General features: G+C 35.9%; 1 long non-coding RNA gene across 1 annotated transcript; it reads left to right on the plus strand.

Moving 5' to 3' along the window:
• The first annotated feature begins 872 nt into the window (after positions 1-872).
• LOC113382183 lies at positions 873-1574 on the plus strand. The gene is made up of 3 exons (XR_003367642.1): positions 873-959; positions 1040-1145; positions 1487-1574. It is a non-coding gene; the product is annotated as an uncharacterized LOC113382183 (long non-coding RNA).
• Positions 1575-7579: the final 6005 nt, after the last annotated feature.

Below are 7579 nucleotides of genomic sequence, written 5' to 3' on the forward strand. Positions count from 1 at the left end.
CTGCCGAGATCCAACTGTATCAAGTGATTTTCTTGGTATCATTTTAGAGTTTAAATTATTTATTAATTAATATATATATAACAAATCAAACGCTCAAATAACAAAAATTACCAGTGGAAAACTTTATATTTAACGTACTCGTTCAACATATAGAGATAGTCCAATAGAGACAACTTAACTACGAAGTGAGACCGAAATATGACGAAAATGATCGAACGAAGCATTACTCATCGTTTAGCGGCCTAAGCTCTATCGTGTTTGTGTTTATTATTTCCACGTGTTTATCGTTCGCTCTTCGTTGTTCTCAAGATTTTACCCAAGATATTTTTATATATATTTTATATATAATTATAAAATATGGCAAGAATCACCATGAACGCATTAGTGTTGTGGATTGAATCGGGTACTTCGGACATCATGCCTTTGAAGTGTATATGTCCGAAAGATAGGTATGTTGGTGCCATTACAGAAATATCATGGAAGAAAACCGAAAATTATGACGCCGGTCGAGGAAAAGCGAAAGTGCTAGCTATCAGCGGTATGTATCATCATTTCTTCTCTGATAAAATGTAATTTAATTGTTTTTAAAAGAAATATTGAATTTTAGAAGATACTGAGCACTTAAATTCGTTGACCGTAACGGTGGACGATCGCTTGGATGTTCCTCCAAACAAAGTTTTTGTTTGGGAAGTGATCCAAGATAATTCTGGTATACAAGAGAACAAGAAGAAAATACAGGTGGCGTGCATTAATAATAAAAAGAATATGGATGCAGGCTTACGAGCGGAGCCAACTATTTTTGATAATAATGTGTTTGATAATAACGAGGACATGATTTTTATTGTGGAAGAAAATCCATCTGAAGCAGTTGGTAGCAGATGTGTGCAGTGACTCAGAAATTTCTACTGAATTCTCTGAGGAGCATACCAAATCACTTGCAATGGCGTATCCAGTAAAAGGTATACTATAATATAATAACAATAATGTTCTCTAATGTAGAGTTATTCTAATGTGCTTATACATATTCATATTCGATTAGTTACCAAGGAAGACATAAAAAACACGAGCTTTGGGGAGCCGTACTGAAGTATGCTTATAGGCTTCAGAGCAAAAAAGATGAAGATGAGGCACACGATTATTTTAAGGTAATTAATAACATTATTATATTATTTATCTCACAGAGTGGATTTCAATATCTAGATAAATTAGATATTATTTTTAGAAAATTAAATAATTTAAATGTGATGATTAATATTTGATAGCTATCGATTCAAAAGATTTCAAGAGTATCTAAACTATTGGTTCACATAATAAGTTCTCATCTCTTTCATATGTACAAGCAAATCATCTCTTTTTTCTATTAATATAGGTTCCCGAACACTTTTACACACCTGGTGATAACATGGTAAATAAATAAATAAACTTAATTTGAAATAATATCTTTTGAAAGATATCACAATACCCAAGCTAATATCCAATATTTCAGGAGGAACTATCACCAGGATGTGGATTTTATCTGCCAAAAACAAGAAAATTATATATTGAGCATGTGTCGGAGAGTGCTATAGGACACGAATGGACCAGTGTAGAGCGAGAAGCTTTATTTTGGGCAAAGAGCTACGCCATTTCTCGGCTACTGGCTCTAGAAGTAAGCGGCCAGCCATAGACCGAAAGTTATTTCGAGGGTTATTAGGCACACTTTTGTCTACATTAAATTGAAATTACTATTATCTAAAAATTTGATAAACTGTAACACTTATATTAAAGAACTGCATTTTATCGTGATATTGTTACGACAATTGGTATTCTCGTCAAAAGGGTTGCATAACCCTCGGTGCAATTCGGCTCCCCCACCTACGTCTACTAGGGTGCCTGCAATATAAGGTCCAGTCTGGGGTTGAAAGTCAGCATTAAGAATTGTATCATCCTCTGAGGAGGTCAGTGGGTGCACGCGCCAGGCGCTGGACCCGCTTTGTGTATAGTGGTGTGTGTGTTGTGCCAGGAGAGGAGAACCCGTTCCAGCAAAGGTCAGATGTAATATTGTTTTATAAGGCTATTCCCTCCGTCGGCATCCGTTATAAGTTATCCGTTTCGTATACTCCTTTATAGCTGTAATACTATACTCCGCTAGTATAGTAATTAAGAATAATCTATCAGTACGTTGGAGTTTAAGTATAGAACATGGCTGTGCGTAGGTTATTTTAATTCATAAACCCATAATAATTCATATGCAGCTACCTAACTACTAGGTCACTAAGAATAATTCTAAAAAAGCTTTTTAAGAATAATGCATTACGAGACCCGATTTTCAATTGACAAACTAAACTTGCTTCGGTTACGTCTCCACTAGTATCCCTTGTACCACCACTAGTTGAAGAAAAAGCAGTATTGTTCTCGCGATTCGATTCACAAACTTTTGAAAATTATCAACCTTTTGCTTTACAATTTGTTGCATACTTCTCTTAGACAAATCAGCAAAATTTTTACGTTTATTCATTTCATATATTCTCGGATTAGAAACAAACAATTACACTATAAACTAAAACCATCATGAAGAGAGAAGTATCACCAAACAGTAGCGATGACAGACTCACAACTGGCAAGCTCAGGTATTTGACAGTTTCGTGGGCGTGGCCTATCGGCAACATTTAAAACCTGATTTTTTTTTATGAAAATGATTAAAATATAATAATTTATTTAATTAAATCTTATTTATTTTGCATTGTCTTTGTTTGACATAAAAATCCTTAACCTACAATCAAGTATTTTTACATATGTCATAGTACATTGATACCAACCGACCTGATCTGCGGTGTCAAAATATGTTCGAAGATATGTTGAAATAGTGTAAATCATTGCAAATATTTATCAATTATTGTATTAAAAAGTTGTAGAAAGTGAATATTCATTAATTATTGTATTGAAAAGTTGAAAAAAGTGATTAGAGGTTCTCTCGAAGAATGCCCAAACGGTCAACATAGTGAAAGTTGTGTTTTTTTTTGATAAATTAGTCGAGGGTCTGCCAGTGTTTATTTGGCACATTTTTTACATTTATCTTATTAACTGAATCAGTGATGAATATTAATAAATAATTATGAATATAAAGTAATAATATTGTGTTTTATATTAGTTCGACAACGATTTCAGCCTACTTTTTGCAATTGTTAACAATCGTTTTTCAGGTTATAGATACATACATACAAGATAGACCAAATAAAATTTACGCTTGAATATGAATCTTTTTATTTCATATTCATCCTTATATTATATGTTCAGACATCGGTTGAATGATAGAATGAAATATAACAAATGTAAATCATACAGCAAAGTCATATATTATTCTAATATATAAGATATATTTTTATTTGAAAACTATTTCTTCTTTTCTATTATTATAGTTTTTATCTTTCTAGCATCCATAAATAAAATAGCGGGAGCTATAGGGAATTTCACACTAGTAAGTGAAATACCTAAAGAAGAAATACTTATAATATTAACGGATTGTCACACCGAGTCCCATTGGGAAGATAGGCTTGTGTAAGTAATTTAAATCCACTTTTTATTCTTCAGGACATGTGTATAATTAGAACATTCTTATTATTATAGCTCGAGTGCAGAATCAACGAGACCTACGAAATTAGGAGATGTTTCATACGGTTTTTGACACACGGTTTTGTAGTGTGGGGTGTCGGAGAATAACAAAGGTATATTTCTTTATATATATATATATATATATATATATATATATATATATATATATACACTTAGAAATAGAAAAAATCTATATTTCAAACGTTTCAAACGTTTCAAAATTTTCATTTTTTTTTTATTTATTTTTTCAAAAATATTCAAAGGTTTATACTTTAAATTTACAATTCAGTTTTAAAATGTATGTTTCATATGCGTTATTGTAATCGTAAGAAATATATGCTCAGATGGATTCATTCGGCACCTCTTCTTAATGAAAATATTTTCTAGTGTTTTGATTTCTAGGGATTTTTCATTATCATTTTTTTATAATAGATTACAGAATGAAGGGCATTAATTTATGCTTCGACACCATAAAATTGCAGTTTGAAAAGGAGGAGCGTTTATTATCTCTCCTACGGGTATTATAAGAAGACAGTGAAAACGTGGAGACGTACTTCCTGGATTTTTTTAATGATAAAGAAGTAAGAATGTATAGTTACAAAAAGGTAATGTTAAATTTTTATAGTAATACATAAATACATAGCAATCAGCTATTATAATATTATTAATTATTATTTTAGTCCACAGACGATGCGAGTTGGGGCGGAGATCATGGAGGAAAAAACCTCGGCGGTCGCGTAAACAAAACGCGGCGGCCGCGGAAATTACCGCGGTGGGCAAAGAAACTATCGCCACGGCCAGGGCGGTAATGATAATACCCCCGACAGTACTTCCTTCTGAGTCGCTCCTAGAACTCCGCCTGCAGATGTCCTCGCGCACTGCTGCCGGTCCTAAGCCCGGGTAAAGGAGGAAGGTTGTGGGGCGAGAACAACTTTGATCCCACATAAAAGCGGCACATACCGCAAGCTCTAGGTCATGTCTCTGGAGAGCGGGGGTCTTTGGCTTAATCGCCCGGGTCACGAAGGAGGATCCTCTATAAAAAAAACACTCTCAACTTTAAGGTAAGGCGCGCGCCGAAGGAGTGAATGGCTGTGAGGGAATACAGCTACGAGCGACCAACTCGGAGCACCAGCCGACACCTCGGCAGTAATAGGCTTATTACCCAGGCATTGGTAGCGCTACCTGGGCCGACTAATATTCTCCCGTACTCGTGGAAACAAATATGAATTCTCAAAAAACAACAAAACCTAAAACTGATAACTCGTTGTCAAAACAGGCTACTGCTCAAAAAGCAGAAACCAAAAATGAAGAGAAAGAGAAGGCAAAAAGAGAAGTAACCCCTGAAACTAGCAAAAACAGTCTATTATCAGATAGAATGATTTGCATCAAAAAAGAAAGAGAAGCCCTAGAAAGCTTCCTCTTTACCGAATCCAACAAAATTAATAAATGTGCCATTAAATTTATATTGGAAAAGTGGTCAAACCTGGAGACAATGCTCCTCCAGAAAGCCTGCTCCAGAAAGAAATAGTTGAGCGAGAGAAGGCACAAGGAATGTATAATGAAAAATGTAAAAACGGCGCCAATTTGTCGTACGCAAACGCAGCTGCAAAGGCAGCAAACAACGCTAGTACTCAAATAATAGAAAAAAGCAAAAGCGAATTTGTATATATTAAGCCAGAGTGCAGTAAAACTGACACTCGCTCAAATGGCAAATTAAAGGACATTATCAAAACTGGCCTTAAAGAATTATTAAGCAAGTTAAAGTTAAAAGTATGAGACAACTTAGAAACAAAGGAATTGTCATCGAAGTTCAAGCTAAAAAAAATGTATAATTAATAAAGAAATCTAACCTAACCGCACAGAAATTAATTGTTGAGGAGCCCAAAAAGCTACAACCTCAAATAATTATATATGACGTAGAAAATGACTGCGAAGAAAAAGACTTTCTCGACAGTCTAGTTGCAAAAAACTTTGAATATTTAGAAGAAACGGAAGCTGAACTTCTGAAAAATAACACCAAAATTGTAACAAAATTTAAAAATGAGTTTGGCAAATTGAATTGGATAATTCAACTGTCAGGAAAGTACGCCAGTAGACTGCTAAATGTAGGCAGAATCTACATGACCTGGCGCACATATCGGGTAAGCGAATATATAAAAATACCCAGATGTTATAAATGTCATGTATACGGTCACATAGCAAGGGTATGCAGAGTTGAAAAACCAGTATGCGAAAAATGTGGTAGCAGTGAACACATTTCGAGTGACTGCACCATGGACAAAGATGCAAAATGCGTTAGAAACAAGCGGCAAGATGTGGCTCACAAAGTGACCTGGAAATTGTGTCCTGAATACGAGAAGCAACTACAAATCTATAAAGATTTCATGGGATTGAAAGCAGCCCAAGTAAACGCCCAAAGATCCAAATCTGCAGCTGCTAATTTGGAGTTTATCTTACATCAATTGGGACTTGATATATTGTGTATACAAGAACCGTACACTTTAAAAGGTAAAGTAAAAGGTTACATGTAATTTTAACCATCACATAAAATGGTAGAGTAAAAGGTGACTGAGAGTGCTACAACCAGAAACAAACAATCCCTGGGGTGCGATCGTAGTCAGAGATAGGGAATACGACATTTTTCAAAGATCGGTGCTAGAATGCGATCATGTAATGTGCGTAGAAATATGCACTTATAAGGAAAGCTTCTACCTCATAAACTGCTACATGCAGTTTTCAGTTGACATAAACAGCTTTCTGCGTAAGCTGGATGCAATCCTCAGGAAACGGGCTGGCCGCCGCATCATTGCCACAGCCGACGCTAACGCAAAATCTGGTCTGTGGTTCTCTAAAACACTAGACAGCAGAGGCAAAGAGTTGGAGGAGTGGATCGCCTCCAACAATCTAGCCGTCTTGAACGAGCCAAGCAACAATTGCCCATATCAGAGCGAAGCCGGAGACACTAACATAGACGTAACACTGGCAACTTTAAACATGTCTTCAAAAGTGATCAACTGGAATGTAAGTGACATAGCGACCGCCAGTGATCACAGTCTTAACTTTTGAAGTGGTGCTCAAAGCGCCAAACACAAACCAAATAAAAATCCACACAGGCTATAATACGAAAAGGGCAAAATGGGAAAGGTTCGAGGAACTGGTGGAAAGGAAATTCGACCAACAAAGTCTGGAGTCTCTGCAGAGGTTACACCCAAATAGGGCTATTAAGATATTTAATAAAAAATTAAAATCAGTCTGTGATAAATGCATACCCAAAATGAAAGCCGGAAAAAAGGTCATGCCGTGGTGGTCGGAGGAGCTGACTTGTCTAAGGCGGGAAACTAATAAAAACAAAAAGTATCTCTTTCGGGCCAAGAGACTATGTCTTGACGACATACCAACCAAAATGTAGGCATACAAAAGGGCAAGAAATGACTATGTCAGAGAAATTAGGAAACATAAAACAACCTCATGGAGAGACTTTGTGACAAGCGTTGGTAAAAAAGATCCCTGGAGTATAGTATATAAAATCGTATGTGATAAAATAAACAAGAAGGCTTCTCTATGCTCACTAGAACTCCCTTCCGGGAACTTCAGTGAAACATGGGAAGAAACTGTGAACGTTCTTCTTAAAAAGTGCTAGCCTATAGATGACCAGCAAGAGAATGCTGATCATATTAAAATTAGAGAAACTATACGCCAATATCAAAATCAGAACCTCGAACCAAGCATCGACTCTGTCGACGTAGAACGGGCACTACTAAAACTAAAAGATAAAAAAGCCTCAGGAGAAGACGGCTTCACTGGCGAAATAATCAAAAAATTATGGAGTCACAACAAACAATCAATCCTAAGTACACTAAACAAATGCTTCCAAGATGGTAGTATTCCTACCGATTGGAAACAGGCATGTCTAATTCCTAAACGAGGGAGTGAAAATAGAAGGCTTGCCAAATCTTACCGTCCAATTGCCCTTCTGCCAGTGATGGGA

Source organism: Ctenocephalides felis, unplaced genomic scaffold (genome assembly GCF_003426905.1).
Source record: "Ctenocephalides felis isolate EL2017-DRISC unplaced genomic scaffold, ASM342690v1 CF-g0.4_SCAFFOLD_03350, whole genome shotgun sequence".
In the NCBI taxonomy this organism is placed as follows: domain Eukaryota; kingdom Metazoa; phylum Arthropoda; class Insecta; order Siphonaptera; family Pulicidae; genus Ctenocephalides; species Ctenocephalides felis.